The sequence below is a fragment of the Sus scrofa genome, chromosome 3 (assembly GCF_054392235.1).
Source record: "Sus scrofa isolate SSC_HxYL_T2T_F1_AM1 chromosome 3, Sscrofa_HxYL_maternal_Yorkshire_Landrace_v2.0, whole genome shotgun sequence".
Lineage (NCBI taxonomy): Eukaryota > Metazoa > Chordata > Mammalia > Artiodactyla > Suidae > Sus > Sus scrofa.
The window spans coordinates 111,331,250-111,349,400 of record NC_139385.1 but is presented as its reverse complement, the minus strand read 5'-3'; positions in this window follow the sequence as shown (position 1 = coordinate 111,349,400).

Sequence of the window (18,151 nt, the reverse complement as noted above, 5' to 3'; positions counted from 1 at the left end):
GTGAGTAATATGTGAAGATTATTGTTGAAGTTCTCACAGTAGCAGTGAGACTGGATAGAGGCACCATAGAGCACAGAGTTACTGAGCCTTCAATAAATTTCTACTCTTAGAATTTGGGAAAATTTCCATTATTCATATAGGTAAAAATGAAGTCAGAGTATGTTGAAATGAGCGAGAAGTGGTGCATTAAGAAATTGAATGCTGTGGAGTTCCCGTCGTGGCGCAGTGGTTAATGAATGTGACTAGGAACCATGAGATTGTGGGTTCGATCCCTGGCCTTACTCAGTGGGTTAAGGATACAGCTTTGCCGTGAGCTGTGGTGTAGGTTACAGACATGGCTTGGATCCCATGTTGCTGTGGCTCTGGTGTAGGCCGGCAGCTACGGCTCTGATTGGACCCCTAGCCTGGGAACCTCTATATGCCACAGGAGCAGCCCAAGAAATGGCAAAAAGACCAAAAAAAAAAAAAGAAATCGAATGTTGTAATTTATGTTCGTGATGCAACAGTCTACATATATGACAACGGAGGGCGCTTTTTTTCATATTTTAGGTTTTTATTGTTTCTATTATGGTTTATTTACATTGTTCTGTCAATTTCTGCTGTACAGCAAAATTACCCAGTCATACATACATTCATATACACATGCTTTCTTTTTCTCACATTATCCTCTATCATGTTACATCACAAATGACTAGATATAGTTCCCTGTGCTATACAGCAGGATCTCATTACTTATCCACTCGAAATGCAATAGTTTGCATCTACCAACCCCAAACTCCCAGTCTATGCCAACCCCCCACCCTCCCCCTTGGCAACCACAAGTCTGTTCTCCAAGTCCATGAGTTTGTTTCTTTTGTGTAAAAAGGTTCATTTGTGCCATTTATTAGATTCCAGATATATGTGATATCATATGGTATTTGTCTTTATTTTTCTGACTGACTTCACTTAGTATGAGAGTCTCAAGTTCCATCCATGTTGCTGTTAATGTCATTATTTTGTTCTTTTTATGGCTGAGTAGTAATCCATTGTGTATATATACCACACCTTCTTAATTCATTCATCTGACCATGGACATTTAGATTGTTGCTGTGCCTTGGTTTTTTGGGTGGTTTTTTTTTTTTTTTGTCTTTTGCCTTTGGCTTTTGTCTTTTTAGGGCTGCACCTATGGCATATGAAGGTTCTCAGTCTAGGGGTCTAATCGGAGCTACAGCTGCCAGCCTATGCCACAGCCACAGCAATACCGGATCTGAGCTGCATCTGTGACCTACACCACAGCTCATGGCAATGCTGGATCCTTAACCCACTGAGCAAGGCCAGGGATTGAACCCACAACCTCATGGTTCATAGTCGGATTTGTTTCCACTGTGCCACAGTGTGAACTCCTATTTCCATATCTTGGTTATTGTGAATACTTCTCAGTGAACATATGGGTACACGCATCTTTTTCAAGGAAAGGTTTGTCTGGATATATGCCTAGGAGTGGGATTGTTGGAGCATGTGGTAGTTCTATATTTAATTTTCTGAGGTGCCCTCCATACTGTTTTCCATAGTAGTGGTACCAATTTCCATTCCCACCAACAGTGTAGGAGGGTTCCCTTTTCTCCACAGCCTCTCCAGCATTTGTTACTTGTTGACTTGTTAATCATGGCCATTCTGACCAAGTGCAAGGTGTACCTCATAGTAGTTTGGGTTTGCATTTCTCTAATACTTAGTGACATTGAGCGTTTTTTCATGTGTCTGTTGGCCATCTGTATGTATTCTTTGGAGAAATGTCTAATCAGGTCTTCTGCCCATTTTTCAATTGGGTTGTTGGTTTTTTTTTGTTGTTGTTGAGTTATGTAAGTTTGTATAGTTTAGAGATTAAGCCCTTGTCAGTTGCATCATTTGAAACTATTTTCTCCCAATGAATTTATTTCATTTGTACAATGATCATCACAATCCAATTTATATGATTTCTATCCCACACCCCTAGTGAATCCACCCCCCATTCTGTCTCCTTTGGAAACCATAAGGTTTTCAAAGTCTGTGAGTCAGTATCTGTTCTGCAAAGAAGTTCAGTCTGTCCTTTTTTCAGATTCCACATGTCAGTGATAGCGTTTGATGTTGGTGTCTCATTGTCTGGCTGACTTCACTTAGCATGATTATGTCTAGGTCTACCCATGTTGCTAAAAATGCTGATATTTTATTCCTTTTAATGGCTGAGTAATATTCCATTGTGTGTATGTACCACATCTTCTTTAGCCACTCCTGTGTCGATGGACATTTAGATTGTTTCCAAGTCTTGGCTATTGTGTAGAGTGCTGAAATGAACATTGGAGTATATGTGCCTTTTCTCTGGATAGATGCTCAGGAGTGGAATTGCTGGATCAAATGGTACTTCTATTTTTAGTTTCCTGAGTAATCTCCATACTATTAGCCACAGTGGTTTCTCTAATTTACAATCCCACCAACAGTGTAATAGGGTCCCTTTTACTCCACACCCTCTCCATCATTTCTTGCTTGTAGACTCTTTCACGATGGTTATGCTGGCTGGTGTAAGATGGTACCTCATAGGGGTTTTGATTAGCATTTCTCTAATAATGAGGGATATGAACATCTTTTCATGTGTTTTTTGTCCATCTGTTATGTTTTCTTTGGAGAATTGTCTGTTTAGATCTTCTGTTAATTTTTTGATGGGGCTGTTTGTGTTTTTTTTCTGGTGTTGAGAGGTAGGAGGTATTTATAAATTTTGGAGATTAATCCCTTGTCAGTCGATACATTTGCAAAGATTTTCTCCCATTCTGTGGGTTGTCTTTTTTTTTTTTTCCTTGTTATGTTTCCTTTCTTTTTTATTTTTTTTTTAGCCTCTGGTATATTTGTTTTTGTTTTTTGTTTTTTATAATTTTTTTTTATTTTCCCACTGTACAGCAAGGGGGTCAGGTTATCCTTACATGTATACATTACAATTACATTTTTCCCCCACCCTTTCTTCTGTTGCAACATGAGTATCTAGACAAAGTTCTCAATGCTATTCAGCAGGATCTCCTTGTAAATCTATTCTAAGTTGTGTCTGATAAGCCCAAGCTCCCGATCCCTCCCACTCCCTCCCCCTCCCAATCAGGCAGCCACAAGTCTCTTCTCCAAGTCCATGATTTTCTTTTCTGAGGAGATGTTCATTTGTGCTGGATATTAGATTCCCGTTATAAGTGATATCATATAGTATTTGTCTTTCTGGCTCATTTCACTCAGTATGAGATTCTCTAGTTCCATCCATGTTGCTGCAAATGGCATTATGTCATTCTTTTTTTATGGCTGAGTAGTATTCCATTGTGTATATATACCACATCTTCCGAATCCAATCATCTGTCGATGGACATTTGGGATGTTTCTATGTCCTGGCTATTGTGAATAGTGCTGCAATGAATATGTGGGTGCACGTGTCTCTTTTAAGTAGAGTTTTGTCTGGATAGATGCCCAAGAGTGGGATTGCAGGGTCATATGGAAGTTCTATGTATACATTTCTAAGGTATCTCCAAACTGTTCTCCATAGTGGCTGTACCAGTTTACATTCTCACCAACAGTGCAGGTGTGGAGAAATGGGAACCCTCCTGGGTTGTCTTTTTGTGTTGTTTAGGGTTCCTGTTGCTGTGCAGAAACTTTTCAGTTTAATTAAGTCCCATTTGTTTATTTTTGTTTTTACTGACATTACTCTAAGAGGTGGATCTGAGAAGATGTTGCTATCATTTATGTGGGAGAGTGTTTGGCCTTTGTTTTCCTCTAAGAGTTTCATAGTGTCTGGTCTTATATCTAGGTCTTTAATCCATCTTGAGTTTATTTTTGTGTATGGTGTTAGGGAGTTCTAATTTCATTCTTTTCCATGTGGCTGTCCAGTTTTCCCAGCTCCACTTATTGAACAGGCTGTCTTTTCTGCATTGTATATTCTTGCCTCCTTTGACATAGATAGTTGACTGTAGGTATGTGGGTATAATTCTGAACTTTCTATCCTGTTCCACTGATCTATATTTCAGTCTTTGTGCCAGTACCACATGGTTTTGATGATTGTTGCCTTGTAGTATAGACTGAAGTCTGGGGGCCTGATTCCTCCAGCTCCATTTTTCTTTCTCAGGATGGCTTTGGCTATTCTGGGTTTATTATGCTTCCAAACAAACTTTAAAATATTTTTTGAATTCTGTGAAAAATGTCCTTGGTAATTTGCTAGGGATTACATTGAGTCTGTAGATTGCCTAGGGTAGTATAATCATTTTGATAATATTGACACTTCAAGATCATGGTATATCTTTCCATCTATTTGTGTCATCTTTGATTTCTTTCATCAGTGGCTTATAGTTTTCAGAGTACAGGTCTTTTGTCTCTTTGGGTAGGTTTACTCCTAGGTATTTTATTCTTTTGGATGTGATGATAAACAGGATTGCTTCCCTAATTTCTCTTTCTGATTGTTAATTTTTAGTGTATAGAAATGCCATCGATTTCTGTGTATTAATTTTGTATCCTGAGACTTTGCCAGATTCATGGATGAGCTCTAACACTTTTCTGGTAGAGTCTTTAGGGTTCTCTAGGTATAGTATCATGTCATCTGCAAATAGTGAGGGTTTTGCTTCTTCCTTTACAGCTTGGATTCCTTTTATCTCTTTTACTTCTCTGATTGCTGTGGCAAGGACTTCCAAAACTATGCTGAATAGTAGTGACGAGAGTGGACATCCTTGTCTTGTTCCTGATCTCAGCAGGAATTCTTTCAGCTTTTCACCATTGAGAATGATGTTCACTGTGGGTTTGTCATATATGGCCTTTATTATGTTCAGGTAGGTTCCTGCTATACCCACTTTCAGAAGGGTTTTTAATCAGAAATGGGTGTTGGATTTTGTCAAAGGCTTTTTCTGCATGTATTGAGAGGATCATATGGTTTTTCTTCAGTTTTTTAATGTGTTGTATCACACTGATTGATTTGTGGATATTCAAGAACCCTCGCATCCCTGGGATAAACCCCACTTGTTCAGGATGTACAATCCTTTTAATGTATCGTTGAATGCGGTTTGCTAGTATTTTGTGAAGGATTTTTGCATCTATGTTCATCAGTGAAATTGGCCTGTAGTTTTCTTTTTTTGTGGTATCTACATCTGGTTTTGGTATCAGGGTGATAGTGGCCTCATAAAATGAGTTTGAGAGTGTTCCTTCCTCTGCAATTTTTTGGAATAGTTTCAGAAGGAGAGGGGTTATCTCTTCTCTAAATGTTTGATAGAATTCCCCTGTGAAGCTGTCTGGTCCTGGATTTTGTTTGTTGGAGGTTTTTTAGTCACCATTTCAATTTTAGTTCTTGTGATTGGTCCGTTCATCTTTTCTATTTCATCTTGGTTTAGTCTTGGAAGAATTTCTTTCTAAGAATTTGTCCATTTCTTCTAAGTTTTCCATTTTGTTGGCGTATAGTTGCATATAGCAGTCTCTCATGATCCTTTATATTTCTGTGATGTCTATTTACCATGCCCTTTTTCATTTCTAATTTTATTGATTTGAGTCCTCTCTTTTTCTTGATAAGTTTGGCTGAGGGTTTATCAATTTTGTCTAACTTTTCAAAGAACCAGGTTTTCATTTCTTTGATCTTTTCTATGGTTTTCTTCATTTCTATTTCATTGATTTCTGCTCTTTATGATTTCTTTCCTTCTGCTAACTTTAGGTCTTGTCTGTTCTTCTCTATATATCTGCTTTAGATGTAAAGTTAGGTTGTTTATTTGAACTTTTGCTGCATCCCATAGGTTTTATTTTATTTTATTATTTTTTATTTTTTTATTTTTTGTCTTTTTGCTATTTCTTTGGGCCGCTCCCACGGCATATGGAGGTTCCCAGGCTAGGGGTCCAATCGGAGCTGTAGCCACTGGCCTACACCAGAGCCACAGCAATGGGAGATCCAAGCCGCGTCTGCAACCTACACCACAGCTCACGGCAACGCTGGATCGTTAACCCACTGAGCAAGGGCAGGGACCGAACCCGCAACCTCATGGTTCCCAGTCGGATTCGTTACCCACTGTGCCACGATGGGAACTCCGGTTTTAGAGCATCATATCTTTGTTGTCATTTGCTGATAGGTATTTTTTAATTTCTTCTTTGATTTCTTCAGTGATCCATTGGTTGTTTAGTAGCATGTTATTTGGTCTCCACGTGTTTGTGTTTTTTGCAGTATTTTTCTTCTTGTTGAATTCCAGTCATATAGCATTTTGGTTGGAAAAGAAGCTTGATATGATTTCAATTTTCTTAGTTACCAAGGTTTATAACATAAGATTTGTAGGATGGGGGGCTTTTTGAGTATTGCCAGGCTTGTTCTAAGGAATGTATTATACAAAGCAGAAGTCACAATTATGCCCTCTTCTAATCATGTGGCTTCCTTATTCCGTACAGCCTTCCTTCTTCATCAACCTTTAGGCTTCTCTTCAAGAATAACTGGAGTCACTTAATCAGCCTCGCAGCAGATCAACTCCTCAGTTTCTTTCTTAATCCCGAGATAACCCTTACCCTGCTGTTTTACTTGACAGTAATACCTAAGAAACAGTAACACTTGCTGAATTTCAGCCTAATAGTATTTAATGACAACACAGGCCAATGTAGAAACAATGACTTATGGATGTTCTTAATGATCAAAGCTGAAAAATAACGTATATTATTAAACATTATAGATGCTCCACAGAGCAAGAGTGACAAGGTTTTTATTTCTTGACATGTATGTACAGTAATATTCTTTGAAATATTTGAAGGGGTTTACAAAATCGGATAACTTTAGTAGTGTCAGTTTGTTTGAAGTAGATGAAAATTCAAAAAGCAATTACCCTAGAAGAAATTTCATCCTATTTCTTGCTGCAGATGAATGTCATAAAAGAAACCTCAATAACGAATGAATCCAGAGCAGTTAGATGATATCATTTCAGATGGTTTTTCTTCAGCTTCCTGCTACTCCAAGCCAGGATTCTACCCCAAACTTAACAATTTTGGTAGTATCTAATTTCACCAATATTCCATAATAAAGACTGTCTTCTTTTAATGGCCACACCCAAGGCAAATGGAAGTTCCTGGGCCAGGGAGTGAATCTGAGCCACAGCTGTGTTAATTTAACCCAGTGTGGCAGGCTGTGAATCAAACCCACAGCTCTGCAGCAACCCAAGCCCCTGCAGTTGGATTCTTAACCTACTGCACCATAGCAAGAACTCTGATAATGATTGTCTTAGATTTCTTAAATTTTCCAGATGATAAGCAAATTTGTAGGATTTTTCATGACAAGCCTTTGATGGGAAGTCTGTTTTCAAGTCAAAATATTTCCATAAGCAAAGGAAAAAAAAAATACTGGAGTCTTTATATCCTATCATGTTTAGCAGTGAATGGAAAACCAATTAACATAAAAGTTTTATATTTTCCTGTACATATTCGATGTACGCTAAATTCAATGTAAAAAGAGGATATATAAAATTAGGGTTTTTTTACTGCTTTATTTTTATTTAAAATTTTTTATGGAGGTGTAATTGGCATATATATTGAACATATATAAAATGTAAAATTTTGGCATAGTTGACATATGTATTCATGAAACCACCATCAAAATCAAGAAAATGACTTTGTCCATCGCCCCCAAAATGTCCTTATTCCCCTTTAGTTTTTGTACCTTCTACCTCAGACAATGACTGATCTGCTGGTACTAATAATAAATTGACCTAATCTGTAATTTGATAAAAATGAAAACATATAGTGGGTTTTGTCTGGCTTCACATAATTATTTAGAGAGTCATCCATTTTATGTGTGTATTAATAGTTCATTCTTTTTATTGCTGATTACTAGTCTTTTATTTAGTTATACCATGTATTGTGGTTATTGCAGTCTCACTTCAATTTTTTCCATGAGAAATCTGAAGTCTTGGCTTACATCTGTTCTTTTTATATTACATAGCAGTTTTTGGAGGGTTTTAAGGATTTTCTCTTTCACCATAGGTCTTAAACAATTTTATTATGTTATGCCTTGTAATAGTCCTCTTCATATTTCTTGTCTCAGTGCTTGTTGAGTTTCTTGGACCTATGGATTTCCACTCTTGATCAAATTGAAAAAAAATTTTTTAATTTTATTATACTTGATTTACAATGTTCTGTCAATTTCTGCTGTACAGCAAAGTGATCCAGCTATATATACATACATTCTTTTTCTCATATCATCCCTCATGTTCCATCACATATGATTGGATATAGTTCCCCTTGCTATACAGCAGGACCTCATTTTTTATCCACTCCAAATGCAATAGTTTACATCTGCTAACTCCAAACTCCCAGTCCATGCCACTCCCACCCCCTATTCCTTGAAAACTAGTCTGTTCTCTATGTCCATGACTTTATTTATGTTCTGTAGATAAGTTCATTTGTGCCATATAGGAGATATCATATGGTATTTGTCTTTCTCTTTCTGATTTCTCTTAGTATGAGAATCTCTAGTTCCATCCATGTTGGTGCAAATGGCATTATTTCATTTTTTATGGCTGAGTAATACTCCATTGTGTCTGTGTACCACATCTTCTTAATCCATTTATCTGTCAATGAATATTTATGTCATTTCCATGTTTTGGCTATTATGATTAGTGCTGCGATGAACATAGGGGTGCATATATCTTCTTAATAAAACTTTTGTCCAGATATATGCCCAAGAATGGGATTACTGGATCATATGGTAGTTCTATATTTAGTTTTCTGAGGAAACTCCATGCTGTTTTCCATAGTGGTTGTACCAATTTACATTCCCACCAGCAGTGTAGGAGGGTTCCCTTTTCTCCATACCATCTCTAGCATTTGTTATTTGTAGACTTATTAATGATAGCCATTCTGACAGGTGTGAGGCGACACCAAAATGTATTTTTTTTATTTGCATTTCTCTAATAATTAGAAATGTTAAGCATTTTTTTATGTGCTTGTTAGCCATCCATATATACTCTTAAGGAAATGTCTATTTAGGTCTTTTGCCCATTTTTCAGTTGGGTTGTTTGTTTTTTTGCTGTTGAGTTTTATGAGTTTGTATATTTTGGAGAGTAAACCCCTGTCAGATGCAACATTTGAAACTATTTTCTCCCATTTCGTGGGTTCTTTTTTTTCTTTTCTTTCTTTCTTTCTTTTCTTTTTTTTAACAGTTTCCATTGCTGTACAAAATCTTGTAAGTTTGATTACATCCCACTGGTTTATTTGGGGGTTTTTTGTTTGTTTTTATTTCTATTGCCTTGGGAGACTGACCTAAGAAAATATTTGTCTGGTTGATGTTAGACAATGTTTTGCCTATGTTCTCTTCTAGGATTTTTATGGTGTTCTGTCTTATGTTTGTCTTTAAACCATTTTGAGTTTATTTTTTGTGTGTAGGGTGAGGGTGTGCTCTAGTTTCATTGATTTACATGCAGCTGTCCAGTTTTCGAGCACCACTTGCTGAAGAGACTTTTTCCCATTTTACATTCTTGCCTCCTTTGTTGAAGATTAACCATAGGTGTCTGAGTTTATTTCTGGGTTCTCTATTCTATTCCTTGGTCTGTATGTCTGTTTTTGTACCAGTACCACATTGTCTTGATCACTGTATTTTTGTAATATTGTCTCAAGTCTGGAAGAGTTATGCCTCCTGCTTGTTACGCCCCTCCCCTCCTCAGGATTACTTTGGAAATTCTGAGTCTTTTATTGTTCCATATAAATTTTTGGATTGATTGTTCAAGTTCTGTGAAAAATGTCATGGGTAATTTGATAGGGATTGCACTAAATCTGTTTTTATCATGAATGGATGTTGGATTTTGTCAAATACTTCTTCTGCCTATATTGAGATGATCATGTGGTTTTTGACTTTTCTTTTGTTAATGTGGTGTGTGACATTGATTTATTTGTATATATTCAACCATCCTTGTAAATTTGAGATGAATCCCACTTGGTTGTGGTGTATGATATTTATGATATGTTGTTGGATTCAGTGGACTAAAATTTTGTTGAGAATTTGTGTGTCTATATTCATCAAAGATATTTGCCTATAATTTTCTTTTTTGGTAGTATCTTTGTCTGGTTTTGGTATTAGGGTGATGGTGCTTTCATAGAATGTCTTTGGGATTATTCTTTTTTCTTCAACCTTTTGTTAAAATTTAAGAAAGATGGGCATATAAGTTCTTCTTTGTATGTTTGGTAGAATTCACCTGTGAAGATACCTCGTTCTGGATTTCTGTTTGTAGGGAGTATTTTTTACTACATATGCAATTTCATTTCTAATTATATGTCTGTTCAAATCATCTATTTCTTGATTTAGTTTTTGTGAGCTGCATGTCTCTGAAAAGTTGTCCATTTCTTTTAGGTTGTCAAATTTGTTGGCATAAAATTGCTCATAGTATTCTCTTTTTGCCGGGGTCCCACCCTGGTGGTCAGGGGATTTCCGGAAGAGGAGGGGCAGCAGGCACAGGAAAAACAGATGCACACACTCTCAAGTAGTGCTCAAGCAGTCTCAAATTTATTGGTGAACAGCAGCAGCCTATATAGGGAGAAAACTTAAAACTTACATCAGCAAAAAAGATCAGTATCTCATAACTGTTCCAGGGTTACAGATTAAGTGTAAAGATAGAAAAAGGTACCTGGTTTGGGGAAAGTACACCATAAACCCATTGCAGAGTAAACAAGCAGAAAGCTAGAGGCACACACAGATCACAAACAACCTTGTAAATGTCACATACATCTTATTGTCCTTTAACACAAATGTCTATTTACTACCTAGCAACAATCTTACTTTAACTTCTAACATTATGATAGATTTTTATACTTATACAATAAAGTAATAATAATCATCAATTCCTAATGCCTACATACTATATTATAAAAACTAAATAATTGTGCTGCCTAAATAAAGCATGCCAATATTATCTAAGATCATCATATGAAAAAACAGAAACCTCCCCAGAAGCTATTATTTTGGAAGTAGACAGCACGGAGCCATAGCTCTGAAGATAAACTACAGGCTAACAAACAAAAATAGGTTGAATAGTAACCTATTTAAAATAGAGAATAGTAAATTCCTTTCTTAAGGCAAAAAGAACACAGAGTTAAGGCACAGTAAGCAAGGCATGGATCAATTATTGAAAACAAAAGAACAGAAGCCAAAGGTCTGTATCTCTAGGCACTGGTCTCTAATGCCTGTGGGGGTTTTGAGGCCTAGGGGATGTGCTGTTTTGCAGAGCCTTCTTCAGAATCTCCTGGACTTTGTCATCAGGCAGATTCCTTTATTCAGAGTCCCCTGGACTTTGTCATCAGGTGGACTCCCGTCTTCTGAATCCCCTGGACTTTGTCATCAGGTGGATTCCTTTCTTACAGCATGGCTCCCAGCATCTTTATGGTTTTCTTTGTATATCAACAGTACCCACTGAGGTTTCTCCATTTTCATTTCTTATTTTGTTCTTATTTCTTATTTTGTTCTTTCCCTCTTCTTGGTGAGTCTGGCCAGAGGTTGTCAATTTTGTTTACTCCTTCAAAGAACCAGCTCTTGCTTTTATTGATTTTGATATTGTTTTTTGAATCCCTATTTTATTGATTTCCTCTCTGATCTCTATGATTTCCTTCTTTCTGCTGACTTTAGGTTTTTTTTTTTCTTTTTTTGTAATTCTTTTAGTTGGTGGTATAAGGTGCTAATTTGAGATTTTTCTTATTTTTTGAGGAAGGCCTCTATCACTATGAACTTTCCTCTAAGAACTGTTCTGCAGCATCCCGTAGATTTTGAATGGTTATGTTTTCATTATCGTTTGTTTCAAGGTATTTTTTAATTTCATTTTTGATTTCTTCATTGACCCATTGGTTTTTTAGTGGCATGTTGTTTATCTCAATTTTGTCATTTTTTTCTCTCATTTCTTTTTCTGTGGTTGATTTCTAGTTTCATGGGATTGTGATCAGAGAAGATGCTTGAAATAATTTCTATACTCTTAAATTTGTTTAGGTTAGGTTTTGTGCCCCAGTATGTGGTTAATCCTTGACAATGTTCCATGTGCAAATGAAAAAAATGTATATTCTGGTTTTTTTGGATGATCTAAATTCCATTTCTAAACCCCTTCTAAATTTCAGTCATTCTAAAGCTAAAATACAAAGTTTTTATCTTCCTTGAGAGTAGCCCTGAGACACAGTGAAACTTAAAGGCTGGTCAGCCAGTGCCTCCTCTTCTCTCCCTTCTTTCTGTCTGGAAGGGGCTATAAATGCATGGAGGTGAAGCAGCCATTACTATCAGACATAAAAGTAGAAATTGATGGGAATAAAATAATCATAGGAGGTTTTAACACCCCACTCACATCAATGAAAGATCCTCTAGACAGAAAATCAATAAGCCAACAGAGATCCTAAATTACACAGTAGAAGAGTTAGGATTTATTGATATTTTCAAAATGAAAAATTGTGATCATTCTTTCTTCAAATAATTTTTCTACTGCCCCCTCCCCTTTGCTACTTCAGCAATTCCATTACATGTATATATGTACATATGTAAGTGTTAACATTTTAATGCATACTTTTCAATATAATAAATTATTCCAAGAAATCACCTGAATGCAAATTCTGTGTTCAATTAATTTTCTGCAATCCTACATGTATTCAAAATAAATTTTGATTAATATGTTTGTAAAATCAATATCCAAAAGTACAGGCTAAAAATATTTATTTGACTTTTCATTAAATTCAATACAATAATCTTATAAAATCATTATTTTTCACATGATTGAATATTCATTGAATTAGCACATTGGAATATTACATCCTAAATATGAACACTGGGATTATAGCAGTTTTTTGTGCCTTTCTATTCTGTTCAAAAATACTAAAATGACAAAAATATTTTTGGGTTCATAAAATGTTATTTTAAAAAATAATGGTTTTGTACTAGAGAATGATACCAACTAATGAAGCGGCCAATGTTAGAAGGTATATAAATATGCATTAGTTTGACCTTTTAACTTCTGAAATTGGGGGAGGTATATGACCATTATGACATAGTCATGTGAAAATGTCCCATTAATATCTTTTGGTAAGATAAAAAAGTAACAGAGTCAAAACATTTTAGGTATGTAGATCATACACGGATACATTAGGATATATCATAAAAGCTTTAAAATAATATAATTTTTCCATTGGACCACTCTAACCCAAATATTTAGGAGTTTAAATAAGAACCAAGTAGTAGAGGTGGAGCAAGATGGTGGAGGAGTAAGAGGGCGCGCTCACCTTCTCCCACAAACACATCAAAAAAACACATCTACATCACACAGAACATCAACTGAATGCTGGCAGAAGAACTTAAACTTCCAAAAAGGCAAGAAACTCTTGACATAGCTGGGTAGAACAAACTAAAAAAAGAGAAAAGGAATCAGGATGGGACTAGCATTCCCGAGAGGGAGCTATGAAGGAGAAAAGGAACCCACATCCTGGGGAGCCACCTAACTGACTGAAAGACCAGCCAAGTTGGAGGGACTTCAAAGTTGCTGAGAAAATGCAGCAGCTGGACTGAGAACAGCAAGGCAGAGTGAGAGCCACACAGATCATCTGAGCCACCAGCCTAGACACCACAGGCTGAGATACTTGGGCAGGGGCTGGGTGCTGAGACTTAGGCTCTGGAGGTCAGTATGGGGAGAGGACTGGGGTTGGTGATACGGGCTAAGGAGCAGTGCGCCATGGGTGGGGGAATGATATATCATGGGCAGGGGAGGGGAACGCCACAGCAGAAGGAACCCAGGAGAAGGTCCAGACCTGCAGGAGAGGCAAGGCACCATTGTTGGGATGGGCAAGAGGAGGAGGGGCGGTCTACCATAGGAAACTCCCTGAACCGGAGCATGTGCATGCCTACTGGCTCTCAGAGGGTAAGCTTGCCCTGGTGCAGGCTACGGGCAGTGAAAAGCTTCTTGCTCATTTAGGGGAGGCTGGGCACTTTCTTGTGCAGGCTACTGGTGGCCAGGCACCTCTTGTGTGGGCTAAGGGCATCAGGGGGCTAGGTGTGATGTTGTGCCTCTTGCATGATCTACAGGTAGCAGGGACAAAACAAGGCAGTCCTCTCAGACGCCAGAGGGAGGCATGGCTTGCCACCACTGGGGGCCTGTGAGTGGGCTCCACCTGTGATGCCAGTCACCTCAGGGGTTGGCGAAAAAGAAAATAAAGGCACTGCAACCAAGCACCACACGCTATTGCTCTTACTCCCCTGGGAACACACCTGCCCTGCAGCTGCCACTGCCAAATGCTCAGGGTGACACCTAGACACTTGGCCACTGTCCCTTCCCAAGACCCTACAACTAGAGGCAGCTGGTACAGCACATCCTGTGTGGGCTAAGTGGGACAAGGTGCCTCTTGCATGGTCTGCATGTGGCAGGGGTAAACCGCCACAGTTACCTCTGACTCCAGATGTGGGCATGGCCCACCACCACCAAGGATACCAAAAAGATCATACACCACGACCAGGTGGGATTCATCCCAGGTTCACAAGGATGGTTCAACATATGCAAATCAATCAATGTCATACACCACATTAATAAAAGTCTAAAACCACATGATCATCTTGATAGATGCACAGAAAACATCTGACCAAGTCCAACATCCACTGATGATCCAAACTCTTACCAAAGTGGGTATAGAGGGAACATATCTTAACAAAATCAAAGCCATTTATGACAAACCCACAGCAAATATAATACTCAATGGAGAAAAGCTGAAAGCCTTCCCACTAAAATCTGGAACAAGACAGGGATTCTCACTCTCACCACTGTTATTCAACATAGTATTGGAAGTCCTAGCCACAGCAATCAGATAAACAATAGAAATAATAGGAAGAGAAGAGGTAAACCTGTCACTGTATGCAGATGACATAATACTATATATGGAAAACCCTAAGGACTCAACACAAAAACTACTTGAACTGATCAACAAATTCAGCAAAGTAGCAGGATATAAGATGAACTTTCAGAAATCAGTCACATTTCTGTATACCAGCAATGAAATATTAGAAAAGGAATACAAAAATATAACACTTTTTTAAATTGTACCCCAAAAATCAAATACCTGGGAATACACCTGACAAAGGAGGCAAAGGACTTATATGCCAAGAACTATAAAGTGTTAATCAAGGAAATTAAAGAAGATATAAAGAAATGGAAAGATATTCCATGCTTCTGGGTTGGAAAAACTAATATTGTAAAAATGGCCATACTGCCCAAAGCAATCTACAGATTCAATGCAATCCCTAGCAAATGACCCACAACATTTTTTGTAGAACTAGAACAAACAATCCCAACATTTATATGGAACCACAAAAGACCCAGAATTTCCAAAGCAATCCAGAGGAACAAAAACCAAGCAGGAGGCAAAACTCTCCCAGACTTGAGGCAATATTACATAACTACAGTCATCAAGATGGTGTGGTCCTCTTATGCGAAGAGACAGACAGACCAATGGAACAGAATAGAGAACCCAGAAATAAACTCAGACACATATGGTCAATTAATCTTTGACAAAGGTGACAAGAATATAAAATGAGAAAAAGACAGTCTTTTCAGTAAGTATTGCTAGGAAACCTGGACAGCTGCATTGAAAGCAATGAAACTAGAACACACCCTCACACCATGCATGAAAATAAACTCACTCAAAATGTGTTAAAGACTTAAATATAAGACAAGACACCATCAAACACCTGGAAGAGAAAATAGGCAAGACATTCTCTGACATCAACCTTATGAATATTTTCTCAGGTTAGTCTCCCAAAGCAACAGAAACAAGAGCAAAAATAAACCAGTGGGACCTAATCAAATGGACAAGCTTTTGCACAGCAAAGGAAAACAAAAAGAAAACAAAAATACAACTTACAGAATGGGAGACAATTGTTTCACGTGATGCAACTGACAAGGACTTAATCTCTATAATACACAAGCAATTTATACAACTCAACAGCAAAAAAGCCAACAACCCAATGGAAAAATGGGCAGAAGACCTGAGTAGACATTTTTCCAAAGAAGATGTACAGATGGCCAACAAGCACATGAAAAAATGCTCAACATCCCTGATTATTAGAGAAATGAAAATCAAAACTGCCGCGAGATACCACCTCACACCAGTCAGAATGGCCATCATTAATAAGTCCACAAATAACAAATGCTGGAGAAGGTGTGGAGAAAAGGGAACCCTCCTGCACCGTTGGTGGGAATGTAAGCTGGTACAGCCACTATGGAGAACAGTATGGAGGTACCTTAGAAAGCTATCCATAGAACTACCATATGATCCAGCAACCCCACTCTTGGGCATTTATCTGGACAAAATTTCCTTAAGAAAGACACATGCATCTGCATGTTCATTGTAGTACTAGTCACAATAGCCAAGACATGGAAACAACCCAAATGTCCGTTGACAGATGATTGGATTAGGAAGATGTGGTATATATACACGGTGGAATACCACTCAGCCATAAAAAAGAATGAAATATTGCGATTTGCAGCAACATGGATGGAACTAGAGATTCTCATCCAGAGTACATTAAGTCAGAAAGAGAAAGACAAATACCTATGATATTGCTTATATCTGGAATCTAATATATGGCACAAATGAACCTTTCCACAGAAGAGAAAATTATGGACTTGGAGAATAGACTTATGGTTACTGAGGGAGAGGGGGAGTGAGTGGATGGATGAGGTGCTTGGGGTTATAGATGGAGACTGTTGCTTTTGGAATGGATTAGCAGTGAGATCCTGCTGTGTAGCACTGGGAACTCTGTCTGGTCACTTAGATGGAGCATAATAGTGTGAGAAAAAAGAATGTTTACATACATGTGTAACTGGGTCACCATGGTGTACAGTAGAAAATTGAAAGAACACTGTAAGCCAGCTATAATGGGAAAAAAAATCATTGTATATAAAAAAAGGACCAAAAACTAAATTGGATGATCTAAATTCCATTTCTAAACCCCTTCTTCATTTCAGGCATTCTAAAACTAAAACACAAATTTTCTATCATCTTTGAAACCAGTGAATTGTCCTGAAACACAATGAAACTTAAAATCTGGTTAGCCAGTGTCACCTCCTCTCCCCCTCTTTCTCTCTGTCTATAAGGGGCTATTAATGCATGGAAGTGAAGGAGCTATTACTAACCATTCTGAAAAAGAAAGAAGGAGCTTCTTTCTGAAAGTGTTGTTAAGCTGCTATAGGAGCCATTCATAGAACCTCTTATCACATAAGTTTAATAAAATTCCGTGAAACTTAGTTCATCCCTAGTTGACAGAAGCAGTATTAGAAATACTTTATTTTGCATTATCTTTTAGTATGAATTGTATTTTGTGAAAGCCTTTATATTTGTTTGAGAATAACATGTGTTTGGTGACTTAACTGATTTGCTCTACTATATGGGGCATGAATTTACCTTTTAATTTGTCTTTAGCCGCTACAGAAAATTGTGTACTGCTATCCTGTATTACATGTTTTCTTACAATGAAGCAGGCATATGCTACTCAAAAGGCACTTGTGTCTTCACTGTATACAAAAAACAAACAAAAACAAAAAACTCCACTTGACACTAAGGAGCAATACTGTTTGTTGAAATAAGCTCCAGGTTTCATATGCACTATGTGTACTGTATATGAGATAACTTATAGGTATGTGACTATTCAGTGATGAAAACAGAGATGATGTCCAGCTCTAGTGAGTCAGTGTCTCCAGATTCTGGTGATTTAATTTCTTACATGGCAAGATTTAAGCCCCTCTCATGCTTACAGTCCCAGCTGCTTCTTTCTGGCTTGTGACTGAAAACCACATGGATGATAAGCAGTTTCTGCCATGAGTGTGCTCTGTCACTTAAATCAGATTGCTTCATCCTGCAGTTTGTTAAGCCCTATGTTTATTTCATAAAACTCTCTTGGAAGCTTGGCTGGCTCCTCAGACGTGTAGGGTTAAGGAGACCTAAGACTTTCTTCAGCATTGCTCCTCTTTTACAAATTTAATTCATGTGCTACATTTCTTTGTAAGATTTTAAAGAAAAACAATTTCATAGCCAATTTTTTAAAAAATTAAAAATTTAAACATTGAGCGTATAGGAATACGTGCATAAAAGGACACTGAAGAGCATCCATTAACTTAATTTTCTTTCCTTTCTAGCCTCACCTCCTCATGCTATTTGCCTCGTACTTGCATGC